This window comes from Prionailurus bengalensis, chromosome A2 (genome assembly GCF_016509475.1).
Source record: "Prionailurus bengalensis isolate Pbe53 chromosome A2, Fcat_Pben_1.1_paternal_pri, whole genome shotgun sequence".
NCBI lineage: Eukaryota > Metazoa > Chordata > Mammalia > Carnivora > Felidae > Prionailurus > Prionailurus bengalensis.
Window position 1 is genome coordinate 12,108,531 of NC_057348.1, and position 15,292 is coordinate 12,123,822.

At 47.6% G+C, this 15,292-nt stretch overlaps 1 pseudogene; it reads left to right on the forward strand.

Moving 5' to 3' along the window:
• The first annotated feature begins 3,673 nt into the window (after positions 1-3,673).
• On the forward strand, positions 3,674-4,621 carry LOC122488666 (annotated as a pseudogene).
• Positions 4,622-15,292: the final 10,671 nt, after the last annotated feature.

The following is a 15,292-nucleotide window of genomic DNA, read 5'->3' on the forward strand; positions in this document are numbered from 1 at the left end:
AAAGTCAAGTTTTCTCTTAACATCAGTACCAATGTTCAAGGTGCTGAGTCCTTTCTCACCTTCTACCGAACAAACAATTCAAATTGAAAGCCAAGTCCTAGCTCTTGTAATCCTGTCTGAGATTTTTATATATTCAATACCCCTTCACGTGATTAAGCTCTAGCAATGGTTTAATTGTCCTATTTATTTGAAGAGCTTGATTGCATTAACATTTGTTCCACGGAGCTTCACACATATACTTTGATCAACTCTTAGGATTCCATAAATGGATTTGTTTTTACTCGTGTCATCAAACAACAAATTCATTTTCATAAAAAATAGTCATGGACCTCCAAATAGTCTCCCACTCCCCGCACCTGGGGATTGATGTTTATTTTGTTGGTTTTCAGATAGCATTGCACATTTCTTCATTCTTGTAATATCTTTCACTTCCGTCTCGGTGGGGTTTTTTTTCAATTATTTTTATGTGTTCAGTTCTTTTTAGACATCAAATTACCATCAGCTTTAATAACCCAACCAAACCTTTTTTTGTAAAACCAGAGTATTGATGTCCCTCTTAGAAATGTATTTATTAAAGCCAAATCTTAAACAACTAAAAACAAACCAAAAAACACACACCTTTGTTTTCTAAAGGCTGACTCCTTTCCCACAATTTTACTGAGAAAAGGATTTACAAGACCTGACCTGATTTCCAGTCTGTTCTTTGCAGCTTTGGCTCCTCTCAGATTGTCCATTTGTGTCCAAATACGCCTCCAATTTTCACTATTTCCGTCTCCAGTTCTTCAGATACATTGGTTTATTCTCTGCATTTCCTGGATGCGTGGTGGCATATGTAAAGTTCTAAGAGAAATATTTAAAGTATTCCATTTTAGTTATATCTTTTTTGACTCATTCAGCAACAACTAAACAAAAAGACTTGAATGATAACAAATTAAAACATCCAGAATGTTTTGCACACTTTGCCCAAAACTCTGGACTTACATTATATCTGTACAAACTCGCAGAAAGTCTTCACATGCATATTTTTCGTGGAGATGACATTTCTAAAACACCACCAAACTGTCACAAGCATCATGTGACCACCTTTTCAGATCCAATAAATTTGACTCTATTTTTTACTTATGTCAGATTTCGTTCAAATGTTGTTCTGAAATAAATCACACAGCCTCATGCGATCAACCACAAACCTAAAACTACTTTCAAGGTCTTGAATTTCACTTTTAAAATAAATTACAGAAACAATTCTAGTGACACTGATCATGGTTGAGGTTTTAGTTACTTGAGGTAATTTTTCACAAAGCTGTTTTTTCTTTTCAGTAAATGGGTTTTGCCACACACAGATCCACAAGTCTGAATGGTACTGTCATGCCCATATGGGTATTATAGTTTTTGAGGTTTTATTAATTATTTTGTTTCTGCAAAGTCTCAGTTACTTTTAACCATACATCGGAGTATTTTAAAAAGTCATATTACTTTTGGGGCACCAAGGTGGCTCAGTTAGTTAAGCGTCCAACTTTGGCTCAGGTCATGATCTCATGGTTCATGAGTTCAAGCCCCTCATTGGGCTCTGTGCTGACAGCTCAAAGCCCAGAGCCTGCTTCTGATTCTGTCTCCCTCTCTCTCTCTCTCTCTCTCTGCCCCTCTCCTATTTTCACTCTGTCTCTCCCTCTCAAAAATGAATAAACATTAAAAAAAATTTTTTTACGGGATGCCTGGGTGGCTCAGTCAGTTGGGCGTCTGATTTCAGCTCAGGTCATGATCTCACGGTTCGTGAGTTTAAGCCCCACATCGGGCTCTGTGCTGACAGCTCAGAGCTTGGAGCCTGCTTCGGATTCTGTGTCTCCCTTTCTCTGCTCCTCCCTCACTCACGCTCTGTCTCTGTCTCTCCAAAATGAATAAACTTGAGTGAACAGCTTGTGAGCAGTATTTGGATCTAACACCTCTTTCACCTGTTACTTCCTATAAACTATCTATATTTTTATTGCTAAATAATTATTTGCCAAAAATATAAATTGGTTGTCATATTTTACAGTGAGTCTTACATCGAAGCAAAACTGTTTCAGGATGCTGTGACTTCTGCTGTCATCAGATGTCGCAGGGTTACAATTCACAGTGAATAGCATTCCTCCTCTCCTCTCCCACAAATTCAGAGTACTGTTCATATTTACTAGGAACATGAAAAAGCTTATTGAAACCTTGTTGCCTTTTCATCCTGAATCCTTTTTTAAAAATTTTCTTAAATGCGTATTTATTCTTGAGAGAGAGAGGCAGAGCACGAGTGGGGGACAGGCAGAGAGAGAGGGAGACGCAGAATCCCAAGAAGGCTCCAGGCTCTGAGTTGTCAGCACAGAGCCTGACAAGGGGCTTGAACCCATGAACTGCGAGTCCATGACCTGAGCCAATGCCAGATGCTTAACCTACTGAGCCACCCAGGCGGCCCCTGGATCTTTTCTTTTCAATGTTTTATTATAAACTTGATTTGATCATTATCCAAGCATCGCACACTTAATCACTTACGCAAAAGTTACAATGCACAAATGGTAAACGCCGAAGTAAATCTTACCTAAGACCAAAGCCCACCTCGGATTTGAGGATAGTGACACACTGGTACCTCTCTTACAGTGCAGAGCATTTCATGAGCACATGACTACGCCGCTCACAGTGACAATAGCCAAACTGGCAAAAGGTTTGGCAAATATTTCTCAGATGTTGCCAGTGTATCAGAGCTCATTGAAACCTTCAACAGCAATGAATTGAAGTATTGAGTTTATGTTATGATTTGTATTGTTGATTAATTTTACTATTCTTTGGAAGGACTATAAGCGTATGCTCTAGCCTGTGCCAAACATTTCCGGATTTTATCAATGGACACTTGTGCCGGCACGTGCTGGCTGTCTTGGAGGGGTGGTGGGGGGTCATGGCTCCTCTTGACATGTAAGAACAGGCAATGTTTTTGAAAAGTATGGCGGTCCAGGGAAGCAGGGAAAGGGGGCAGTAGCTGGAGAGCTATTTGGGACAAAGAAGGGATTCTCTCAAAGATGGAAGGAATTCTGGAATCCTTGAGTCTTCCTTTGGATTCTCCCCACAGCAGGTTCTGAGTCAAGGACTTGAGTGCAAATAGTTTCGTTAAGAGGTAGTCCCAGGAGAGCCAATGAACGTTTGGGAAAGGGAGGCATGGATGAGCAGATTCCCACTTTGGGGCAGCTGAAGGGTGATGTTTCTAGGGATCCCAGAGAAAGCACACCTCAGCACTGCCTCGCTCAGGAGTGATGAAACCAGGGGAGTCGCCCAAAAAGCCCTGTCCTTTACCGGCTATAAGTCACTCCAGGGAATGCTAATGCCCACATCCCCACATGTGAAGGCTGAGCTCGTGACTGTACCCAGACGAAGCCCTGGGGCATAGAGGTGTAGGGGGTGAGGGTGAGAAATGGGCCCGGTGCTTGGCAGCAGTCCATCCATCTGCAGGTGGATGATGGGGAATGAACGGCGTATTCACTGATGGAAATCATGCAGCAAAGCAGGTGGGTGGGCGGGGGTCCTGGTGGGGGAGAGCGTGGGAAGAATGGATGAACGCCTAGAACTAGCGAGAGGGCATGAGATCCAGGGAGCGGTGCAAGGGCTGGCGAGGCAGGACCCTGGACAATTCCTGGGTTTCCTTTCTGATTGCTCCAAGATGGCGGTGGAAGGGGCAACTCTCACGGGGGTCTCTGAGTTCCTGCTCCTGGGCCTCTCAGGGAACCGAAAGCAACAGCAGCTGCTCCTCATACTCTTCCTGAGCATGTCCCTGGTCACGGGACTGGGGAACCTGTTCATCGTCCTGGCCATCGCCACCGACTCCCAACTCCACACGCCCACGTACTTCTTCCTGGCTAAGCTGGCCTTTGTGGACATTTGCTTCACCTCCACCACCATTCCCAAGATGCTGGCCAACCTCGTGTCAGGACACAAAGGGATCCCTTAACGCAGGCTGCCTGACCCAGATCTTCTTCTTCATCTGGTTTGCTGGCATCGATAGCTTCCTTCTGATGGCCATGGCCTATGACCGCTATGCGGCCATCTGTCACCCTCTGCACTACACTGTGTCTGTGATGCCACACCTCTGTGGCCTCCTGGTGGCTGCATCCTGGACTGCAGCCTTCGGGAACGCCCTGACCCACACAGTATTACTGACTCGCCTCTTGTTCTGCACCCACAACCAGGTTCCCCATCTCTTTTGTGACCTCAGCTCTCTGCTGAAGCTGGCCTGCTCTGGCACCTTTCTCAATAATGCAATGTTGTACACCGGGGGCACCCTACCCATCATCACCCCCTTTGTGGGTATCTTGGTCTCCTACACATGCATTTTTGTCTCCGTGCTGAGGATCCCATCCACGAGAGGCAAGCAGAAGGCTTTCTCCACCTGTGGCTCTCACCTCTCTGTGGTGTCCCTGTCCTACGGGACACTCATCAGGGTTTATTTCAGCCCTGTGTCCTCCCACACGGCCCAGAAGGACACAGCTGCTGCAGTGATGTACGTGGTGGTCACTCCCATGCTGAACCCCTTCATGTACAGCCTACGCAACAGTGACAGGACGGGTGCTTGGGGGCCCTCATCGGTAGGAAGCCAGTGTTTATTCAGTGACCGTAACATTGGGATGTTTCAGTGTCCAAATCCGGGGCCCATCTGTACTAAATTTCCCTGTATAGTTCCAATCTGAGATATTTCTTTCACTTCACTCTTGGTTCTCTGTTTATTACATCATCCTTCCAACAGCTATTTATTGGACATCTATTACATTGCAGACACTCTTTGAAGGGCTGAGAGTCCAGCAGGGAACAAACAAAACCCCTGACCATGTGGTGCTCACACTGCAGCCTGAAGAACACATCACAGCTAAAAGAGAGTGTTCTCTGGGGCATCTGGGTGGCTCAGTCCATTGAGTGTCCGACTCTTGATTTCGGTTCAGGTCATGATCCCAGGGTCGTGGAATCGAGCCTCGCATCCAGCTCCGCATTGACTGTGGAGTCTGCTTAAATTCTCTCTCTCTCTCTCTCTCTCTCTCTCTCTCTCTCTCTGTCTCTCAGGGTGCCTGGGTGGCTCAGTTGGTTAAGCATCTGACTTCGGCTTTGGTCATGATTGCACAGTTCATGAGTTTGAGCCCCACATCAGGCTCTCTACTGTCAGCACAGAGCCTGCTTCAGATCTTCTGTCTCTCTCTCCCTCTGCCCCTCTCCCCTGAGCTCGCTCTCTCTCTCTCTCTCTCTCAAATAAAAAATTTCAAAAAAGGGACTGCCTAAAAAAAGGAAGTGCTCTGCTGATGAGAGAGACCAGAACACAAGCCCCACTTTGGTTAAGATTCAGGTTAAGCAACTATAATAAAAAGACCCAATTGCAAAGGCTCAAGAGTTATAAGATTTTGCAGACTGCACTCTTTGTTTCTTTAACAACTTAGTTCCTTCAAAAAGCTTAGAGTAGACATCTGGTCTTGTTGTTTCCAGTGAGTTCCATTGCTAGGCACCAGATCCGATGGGCTTTTCTAGCCAGAGCTCTTGTGTTTATTTAATTTGCAATATTTGCTTCCTTGAACTACCTACACTTTTGTCATTCCCCGTTAATGGTCACCCGAAACAATAGCCTTAGGTGGGAGGCAAGATCCTTATTTACACTGTTTTGAAGGAACAGGAAGCTGTTGGCTCTTCTAACCTTGTGATGTTTCTGACTTTGAAACGTGGCCAATTCTCCTCCAAGATCATCTCTCTCTTGTGATGCCTTGCTGCAAGCAGCAAGCAGCAGCCAACTCACAGTGACATTCTAGCTCTTTCCAATCACTTCTGCAAACACAGGCTCAGGAGACATATGATCTACCTGTCAGGTTGTCACCCATGGCGGTATTTCTGGACGAGGTTCTTTGGCATAACAAGGGTTACCAGCTTTCCCAGCCTGCAAAATTTGTGTCCTTAACCACCGGACCACGCAGCTCATTCAACTGGTTCTTCATTTGTGGGATGGCAACATCTCACTTCTGGTACCAGTTTCTATATTGGTCAGGATGAACAGCGTATGGGCTGTATTAGTTTCCTGGGGATTCTGTAAAAACAAACAAATAAAAAGACCAAAACCAACCAACCAAACAACCACAAACGAGGTGGCTTACACAGAAATTCATTCTCCCACCATTCTGGAGGCCTGAAGTCCAAAATCAAGGTGTTGGCAGATTGGCTCCTGCTGAGGCTGTGAGGGAAAATCTGTTCCGAGTCTCTCTTCTAGCTGGGGAGAAACTGGTGCTTTGCTGGCCATCTTTGGTGTCCCTTAACTTGTAGATCATGCCTTCGTCATTACATGGTATCCTCCTGGTGTGCATGGCTGTCTCCAAACACCCCCTTTTTATAAAGACACCAGTTCTCTTGGAGTAGGAACCCACCCTACCCCAGAATGACATCATCTTAACCATTATATCTGCAACAATCCTATTTTTAAGATATGAATTTGGGGAGGAGACATGAGGCAACCCATAACATTTTTTTAATGTTTATTTATTTTGAGAGAGAGATAGAGAGAGAGGCAGAGAGAGAGAGGGAGAGAGAGAATCTCAGGCAGGCTCCATGCTGTCAGTGCAGAGCCCAACTCGGGGCTTGATCTCACGAACCATGAGATCGTGACCTGAGCTGAGATCAACTGAGATCAAGGAGATACCCTTCTGAGGAGCTCTGCAGCTGTCATAGATTTTGGTTCCTCTGGTGCAAATTAGTGCCAACAGGCACAGGCAGGGGCCCTTGATTTCAAAGGAACTCTCTAGAACTCTTAGTAGGCTATTTGCTTTGAGTCCGTAACCACGCCCAAAGTTCTTTCCCAGACAGAATGTTTGCATTCCTTGATGTGCTCATGTCTCTCTAGCACATTAACGGTGGCTACTTGAGGTCATTTGAAAACAAAGGTCTTGGCAGACCTGTGTGCTGGTCTCAGCCCACTGTTGGTGATGCTCTGGCTGGGAACGCCGAAGGCACTCACCTGAGCCTGTGCTATTTGTGAGGGTGGCCACAGACATTTCCCCCTCGACAGGAGTCAGTGTTGTGGTGGAACAGCCCTCGTGGTTCTTGCTACGATTACAGGGTACACCTCAGCAACAACTACTGAGGAGCTTTGAAACAAATAAGACTCTTCTGCATATTTCTGGAGGGTACACAGCACACCTGGGGGCCACGCAGCAAGGTTATAGGGAGACAGAGAACATAGACTTCAGGCTCTGCGTTTACTAGGGTCCATGGATGAGGTGCCTAGGGTTTGGGGGGCTCACTCTCTATTGGCTAATTTAGAAATTTTTTAACATTTATTTACCATTGAGAGACAGAGACAGAGTGCGAGTGGGGGAGGGGCAGAGTGAGAGGGAGACACAGAATCCAAAGCAGGCTCCAGGCTCCAAGCTGTCAGCACAGAGCCCGAGGTGGGGCTCGAACCCACGAACCGTGAGATCATGACCTGAGCCAAGCCAAAGTCGGATGCTTAACCGACTGAGCTACCCAGGTGCCCCTGTATTGGCTAATTTAAAGCATAAGAGCAAGAATTAGGGAGTTGGAAGGGGAAAGTGGGGTCACTCAAGCAGTCCATTATTTAGATTATCCAGAGGTTTCTAAAAGGGGAACTTCATGCTGAGGGTTCCCTAATTCCTTATCTAGTGTGTCCATTAGTAACTGTGTCATGTTTATTCAAGATGGGTGACTTATTTGGTCATAAAAAAGAAGGAAATCCTACGCCGGGGCAGCCTGGGTGGCTCAGTTGGTTAAGCGTCTGACTCTTGATTTTGGCTCAGGTCATAATCCCAGGGTTGTGGGATCGAGCCCCACGTCAGGCTCTGCGCTGAGTGTGGAGCCTGCTTGAGATTCTCTCTCCCCCTCTACCTCTCCCCACCTCTTAAAAAAAAAAAAAAAAAGGAAAACCTGCCGTTTGCGCCAAGATGGATGACTCCAGGGCATTGTGCTAATTGCAATAAGTCAGAGAAAGACAAATACTGTTTGGTCTCACTTCTATGAGGAACCTAAAACAAAACAAAAAGAAAAAAAGAAAAAAAATTCCTAGATCCAGAGAACTGATGGATGGTTGCCAGAGGCTGAAGGGTGAGTGATAGGGAAAATGGGTACAGGTGGTCAAAAGGTACACACTTCCAGTTATAAAATAAATAAGTCATCGAGTGCAATGTCCAGCCTGGTGACTGTGGTTAATGATACTCTACCATATATGAAAGTCGCTAAGGGAGTGGATCTTAAAATTTCTCTTCACAAGAAGAAAGGAGAGTATAACCATGTGTGGTGACGGACGTCAACGAGAGGTACCGTGGTCTTTCACAATATATACAAATATCGAATCATTAGGTTGTACACCTGAAACTAAAAACAAACAAGTAAGCAAACAAACAAAACAATCTGAGTCAGGACAAGAGTCAGCGAACTATAGCCTATGGGCCAAATCTGGCCCACCACCTGTTTGGGTAAATAAAATTGGATTGGATTGAAACACATTTTTGAAAAAAATGGACATCTTGGGGTACTTGGGTAGCTCAGTCGGTTGAGCATCCAACTCTTGATTTCAGCTCATGATCGCAGGGTCGTGGGATCGAGCCCCGAGTCTGGCTCTGCACTGAGCATGGAGCCTGCTTAAGATTTTCTCTCTCTCTCTCTCTCTCTCTCTTTCTCTCTCCCCCCATCCCTCTCCCTCTCTCCCCTGCTCATGCTCTCACTCACTCTCTCTCTCTCTCTCTCAATCTCAAAAATAAGATAAAATAAAATAAAATGGACATTTTTTGAAATGGATGCCTCTTACCCTGCAGAAGGCAATGCCCTGCTTAACCATGGGTTCCAAAATCAGGATCATGGGGTTTCTCCAACCCTTTGAGGACTCTCATCTGTGGACTTTTCTATCTCTATGCACCAACTCTTGTCCCCTGAGTCCACATCTTTCTTGTAATACTTTGCAAAACTCAGCAAGGAGCAACCAATTCACAATGATATTCTTGCTCCTTCTTTTTAAAATTTTTTTAATGTTTATTTATTTTTGAGAGAGACAGAGACAGAATGCGAGTGGGTTAGGGGCAGAGGGGGAAGGAGACACAGAATCCGAAGCAGGCTCCAGGCTCCGAGCTGGCAGCACCGAGCCTGACGCAGGGCTTGAACTCACGGACCGCGAGATCATGACCTGAGCCGAAGTCGGATACTTAACCGACTGAGCCACCCAGGTGACCCTGTTCTTGCTCCTTCTAATCCCTCCATCTAGAGATGCAGGCTTTGTAACCGCTTGAACGATCTTCCAAGTTCTCAACAATTATAGTTTCACCTTGGCCGTGACCTGAAGAGGATGCCCAGCTCTAGCCTGGGGTACCATGTCCTCACAACCCAGCCACTAAGCTAATGCCACCTACTGCCATGGCAGCACCCCACTTCCAGGACCGGCTACTCTATTTGTTAGGACAAAAGTCTAAAGCTCCAGCAAAAAGAGAGAATCCCAAAATGCAGTATTTCAACCAAGACAGAAGCTGATTTTTCTCTGAGTCCCGGGTCGGCAGGAAGCTCTCTCTTCATGCAGCCGTTTTAGGTACCAATTTCCATCCATCCCTAAGACACTGGGGTTGTTTGCAAGCTGGGTCATAGGCATGTCCAAATTCCGGCTTGCAAACAAGGGGCCAAAGAGCACGAGGGAGGGAGGTCTTCTGTCCTCAGGCTTTAGCCCAGAGGGCACACACATAACTTCCATTCACATCTCAGCGGTGAGGACTTAGCCACCAATGTGGCTTAACCACAAGGAAAAGATGCTGCAACTACAAGGTCACAATTCCATGTTACAGAGGAGGGGAGAATGGAAGCCAGCCTTTTCCTTCCCATGTAGCCTTGGGCCAGCCTGGGTTTTCTCTTATGTAAGATAAAGGTATTAACCCGTAAAGCACAGGGATGTGAGCAGGGTGACACAAGATAAGGTGTGGCATCCATGACGGGCAAGATCCTTGTTTTGGGGTCTACTTTTAGGGAAACCCAAAGTAAGACATGCACAGGAAGGTAGAGGTGATATAGGAATGACTGAAGTTTGTAAATGCTGAGACATGGCATCTAAAACACTCAGTGCCTGGCACATAGTAAGTGTTCAACAAATGCTATTAATTGTTACTTCTAAAAAATGTGGTAAGGGGCACCTGGGTGGCTCAGTGGGTTGAGCGTCTGACTCTTGATTTCAGCTCAGGTCATGATCCCAGTGTCGTGGGATTGAACTCCAAGTTGGGCTCCACCCTGAGCGTGGAGCCTGCTTGAGATTCTCCCTCTGCCCCTTCTCCCCTGCTCATGTTTTCTCTCTCTTTCTCAAAAACAACAAAAAAAAAATTAATTAATTAAATTTAAAAATTAAATTAAAAAATAAAAACAAATAAAAAATAAATAAAAGACTACTCACCTGTGGTCTTTATATATGCAACACCTGTTTCTACCACCCCACCTCTCAGTCGTCCTTTAGACCTCACTTCAATGCCACCTCCTTGGGGAAGGCTTCCCTGACTTCCACCCAAGGCTAATCAAGTCCCCATGTTGCATATTCCATGGTAAAATACACATAACACTTAACATGAAATTTACCATCTTCACCATTTTTCAGTGTTCACTTCAGTGGCATTAAGTACATTCCCGTGGTTGTGCAACCATCACCACCGTCCATCCCCACAACTCTTATCATCTTGAAAAACCAGAACTCTGTCCCCATTGAAACACTAACTCACCATCCCCCTCCCCCAGCCCCTGGCATCCCCCATCCTACTTCCTGTCTCTATGAATTTGACTCCTCTAGGGACCTCCTATAGGTGGCATCAGACAGTATTTATGCTTTCGTGACTTGCTTCTTTCACTCAGCATGACATTGTCAAGGTTCAACCATGTTATAGTGTGTGTCAGAATTTCCTTTCTTTGGAAGGTTGAGTAATCCATTGTATAGATATGACACATTTATCTTTATCCATTCATCCATCAGTGGATACACGGGGTGCTTCCAGCTGTAGGCTATTGTGACTAATGCTGCTATGAACATGGGTGCACCATGTTGTTACTTTTTATCATTAATCCATTCATTCAAAGTCCCAGGAATTCTGATATGCCAGTGTTCAAACTGAGGGCATTTCAGGAATCATTTCCATATAAATGTGGGAGTAGAAAGATGTTGATCCTTCCTAGAAGGAGTGATTCTCAAGAACAATTTAGCTTGCCGCCCCCCCCCCCCACAGGGGACAGTTGGCAATGTATGGAAACATTTTAGGGTTGTCATGACTGGGGGTGGGGTGCTCATGGCATCTAATGGGTAGAGGCCAGGGATGCTGCTCCACAGTATCCACTGCACAGGACGGCCTTGAACCATCACAGAACGATCTGGCCTGAAACATCAGGAGCACCAAAGGTGAGAGATAAACCTTAAAAAGATTGCATGCTTTAACTCTTCACCACTCCATTCTGCACTAGCTCAGAAAGGCAACAGCAAAGGTGAGAGGATAAAATCCAGGATCCCATGAGAGACACCCTGGTGACACGTGGCATCAGAGAGAGCAAATAAGTATCAAGAACTATGAAGGGTCTGGGTTGTCACCCTCCCTGCAAGCTGACAATTTAACCTGATACAGTTTTGGATGCTGGCAGAAGACATGAGACTCCAGGGTCAGAGACAAAAGACTTTATTACTTGCAATGCAGGTGGCATGAACTTCCTGTTTGTGCCAGTTCTTCCCAAGTCCCACAGGGACCATTCAGGTGATCCCAGGTAGGTAATGGACACAAAATGTGCTTGAACCACAGCCGGGGAGCTCTACGCTGAGAAATTCCAGACTTTTCTAGTAGATTACACACAAACCTGCTCCACCTTTATCTCAGAGGGAGGCATTATCGTTATCATAGGGACAGCAAACAAACCTGCTGTCTGCTCTGCAGGAAGAAACTATCTTCCATGGCTGTTTGCTATACAAACATCCTTGAAAAGACAACCAAAAAAACCTTGCCCATGCCACTGTTTGCAAGTTGTACAGAAATGCCACTCACAAAGATTGTTTCCCAGTAGTGGTGGCACTGACACCCAATGGGTGGTGGCTACTGTTTGTAAGGGTAATTGGGGCTGAAGGTCAAGCACAAAAGTCTGCTCAGGGTATAGTGTAGTGGTTCAATGAGTAGACTCTAGAGTCAGACCACCTGGGTTCAAATCCTGATTCTGTTACTTTTTAGCTGTGTCACCTTGAGCAAGTCACTTGACTTCTCTGTGCTCCAGTTTATCCTGCTATATGATGGAAATAGTAATAGCCTCTATCTCAAAGGGTTAGGTGAAAATTAATATATGAGCTTATATATGCAAGGCACTTAGAAGAGCATGAGCTGATTGGGAGCCATGTCAGTGTTAACTATAATTATCACTAATTATCATGATGGTGCCACAGAGCTCGTGGTCATGCCTGCTTTTCGGCATTTGTGGCCAAGCTCTGTAACCCACACAGTTCCCCTGAAGTCTGTCTCCGAGATTTCTAGGAGGACACAGGGCCCTTTGCTTCCTCCACCCCACACTGGCTTAGTAAACACGGCAGTGGGGCTGGAGCAGTGGTGGTCTCAGGTCCCAGGGTATCAGACAGACTCAGGTTCAAATCCTGGCTTTGGCACATGCCAGCTGGGTGACCTTGGTGAGCATTTCCCTTGTGGGCGTGCGGGGGTGGGGGCTCCAAGTTCTTACTGAACAAGGGTCTGGGTGAAGGGTCAGCGAAACCCCCCTCACACAAATACTACACACGCAGCATGTGACCCACCAAGAAGATAATCTGGATCATCCTTAGCCAGTGCCACTTTGATGACCGTTGTTGTCATGTTATTCAATCAGCAAGACTTCACAGGATGCCAGAGGAGGAGATCTTTGCTCTTGTCCACCAACAGTAAGTTCACTCTGGCTCCCTTGGTCTCTCTGGTGCCTCAAACTCCAGGAGACACATCGAGGCCCCCCCCCCCCATACTCTCCTCTGTCATCTGACCCTAGTGTTCTCATTTCCCACCTCCCACACTCTTTCTGCCCATCTCTCCACAGTCAAGGCCTACTCACCTCCTCTAGGACTCTCTCACCCGTGGTCTTCATATATGCAACACCTGTTTCTACTCCCCCCCACCCCCACCCCACCCTCGGTCCTCTTTCAGACCTACTTCAGTTGTCACCTCCTCCGGGAAGTCTTCCCTGACTTCCACCCAAGGCCGATCATGTCCCCACGTTGCATATTAACATTAAGTGTTAAAATTAACATTTCACCGACATGCTCAGTGCCTATCTTGGTGCCCTCGGCTCCCACTGCTCCCCCTGGCACAAAGGGTTTCCTTCTTCCAGCACCTGAATGGGGTGGGGGATTGGGGAACCGACCGGTGCCCCACGCAAGGGCAGGCCAGAAGTGCTGGCCAATCAACACCCCCCATATACACAAGCATCGTTCAATCAAGGAGGATGGGGATTGGTGCATAAATACCCCAGCCTACCACGCCCTCAGCCCCTACAACTCCGAGGAGCGTGTTCTCTGCTGCGCCCCCAGAGGCGCCCAGTGGGACTGCGCCTCAGTTGTCCAGAGAGGTAACTGGCTTCATCCAGGCGCCCTTTTACCGGCCTCCTTCCCTTCTCTGACCCACCTCCCCACCTGCTACCCATGTCTCCTCGGGTTGCCTCCCAGGTAAATCACTTGCCTTTGAATTCTTGTCTCAGGGTCTCCTTCTCGGGGAGCCCAACCTAAGATGGCAGTTTAGCCTACTATAAAGAATTCCCTAACTGTAGTTATTGGTCACCTCTCTCCCTGGGCTGACTCGTGTCCACCACCATGTCTTCAAGGCCCACACAGTGCCTGCCATGTAGTAGATGCTCAATAAATGCCCCCAAGTGTCATGGCTGTGAGGTGGCCAGGGTGGCGATGGGTCCCTCTGTGCTCACCACCATCCTCAGAAACCAGTGTGGGGAGGCGGGGGTTCACACCTCCGGAGGGATAAATGGTAGTTTCCACCCGCCTCATGCCCCACAGCCTGGACAGCTGGGCCAGGGCCCCCAGGAACCCTGGCCGACACTTCCAGCCCTGGTCAGCACTCCTCGGGCGTCCCTGGGGCAGGTACACAGACAGGGCACAAGTCCCAAGGCTACAGGGCAGGGGGCAGAGCAGAGCTTTAATGCCATTCCTAGCCTCCTTCTCCTCTCCCCAGCATCAGATTCCACTCCGGGAGCTCCCTGAACAAGAGGACATTCCAGTGACAAGGGTCTACCCTACAAGGCCACCGAGCTAGCTAGCCAGCTAGCCCGCAGCTCCTGGGGGAGGGATCCCTTTCCTGAGCTGGTGGTGTCAGGCCTGGAATTAGCCTCACCACCTGTGGAGAGGCTGGTCCCAGGGACTCCCAGGAGGCAGGGGTGGGGCAGGGGGAGGGAGTGGAGGGAGCTGACCTCTGATGACTTAGTCTGAGACCATCAGAGGACAGGAGAAGGGGCCCAGAGAGACATGGTGGGGGTCTCAGGACCTCTCTCCAGCTCTGTTCTAGAGGGAGCTGGGTCAGGTTTCTGCTCTGCCATTCACAAGCAGGGTGACCCTCGGGAGGCGACTCGGAGCCTCAGCTTCCTCCTCTGTAAATGGAAATAAATACAGTTTTCCACCTCTTAAGGTTCGGGGAGGCTGAAGTGAGGTGCTCTGAGTGCAGTGCTCAGCATGGCTCCTGGCACCAGACTCCACTCTTTTGATCACTGACATTCGTAGAGAGGCAATTATGATGATTTGCTTAGATCATAAGAGGAAGGGGGGGTCTGCACAACCAGGATGTGGGAAGGGGTGAGATAAGGCAGAGTGATGGAGAATGGAGTTGAGGAGGGATCTGGGCAGAGTCCCCTTGATTCCTGAGCATGGGGAGAAGCCAGTGGCTTCTCCCCAGTGTCCTTGGGGCATGAGAAAGCTTCCAGAATGTTCAGTTTGCTACCGTTTGGGCCCCCATGCTGATGGGGGGTGGGGGATGGGAGTTCTCCACATGACAAAGAAAAGGAAGCTGGCTTAAGGGGGGGGTGGTAGAGGGAAGCAATGACTCTATATCTGAGCCTGACACCCGTGCTCCCCAGTGGTGCTGGCCACTGCCCAGTCTCCCTTTATCCCATCCTTCTGTGGTCTTGGGCAGGAAACACAGAAGCCTCACTCCGTCTACTTCATCCCACACAGAAGCTTTGATGCTGGGCTGGAGGCCCCGGGGCTCTCTGTCTAGGAGTCCAGGAGGGCTTTCTGGAGGAGGAGCCATCTGATCTGGACTTTAAAGAATGAATACAAGCTTTC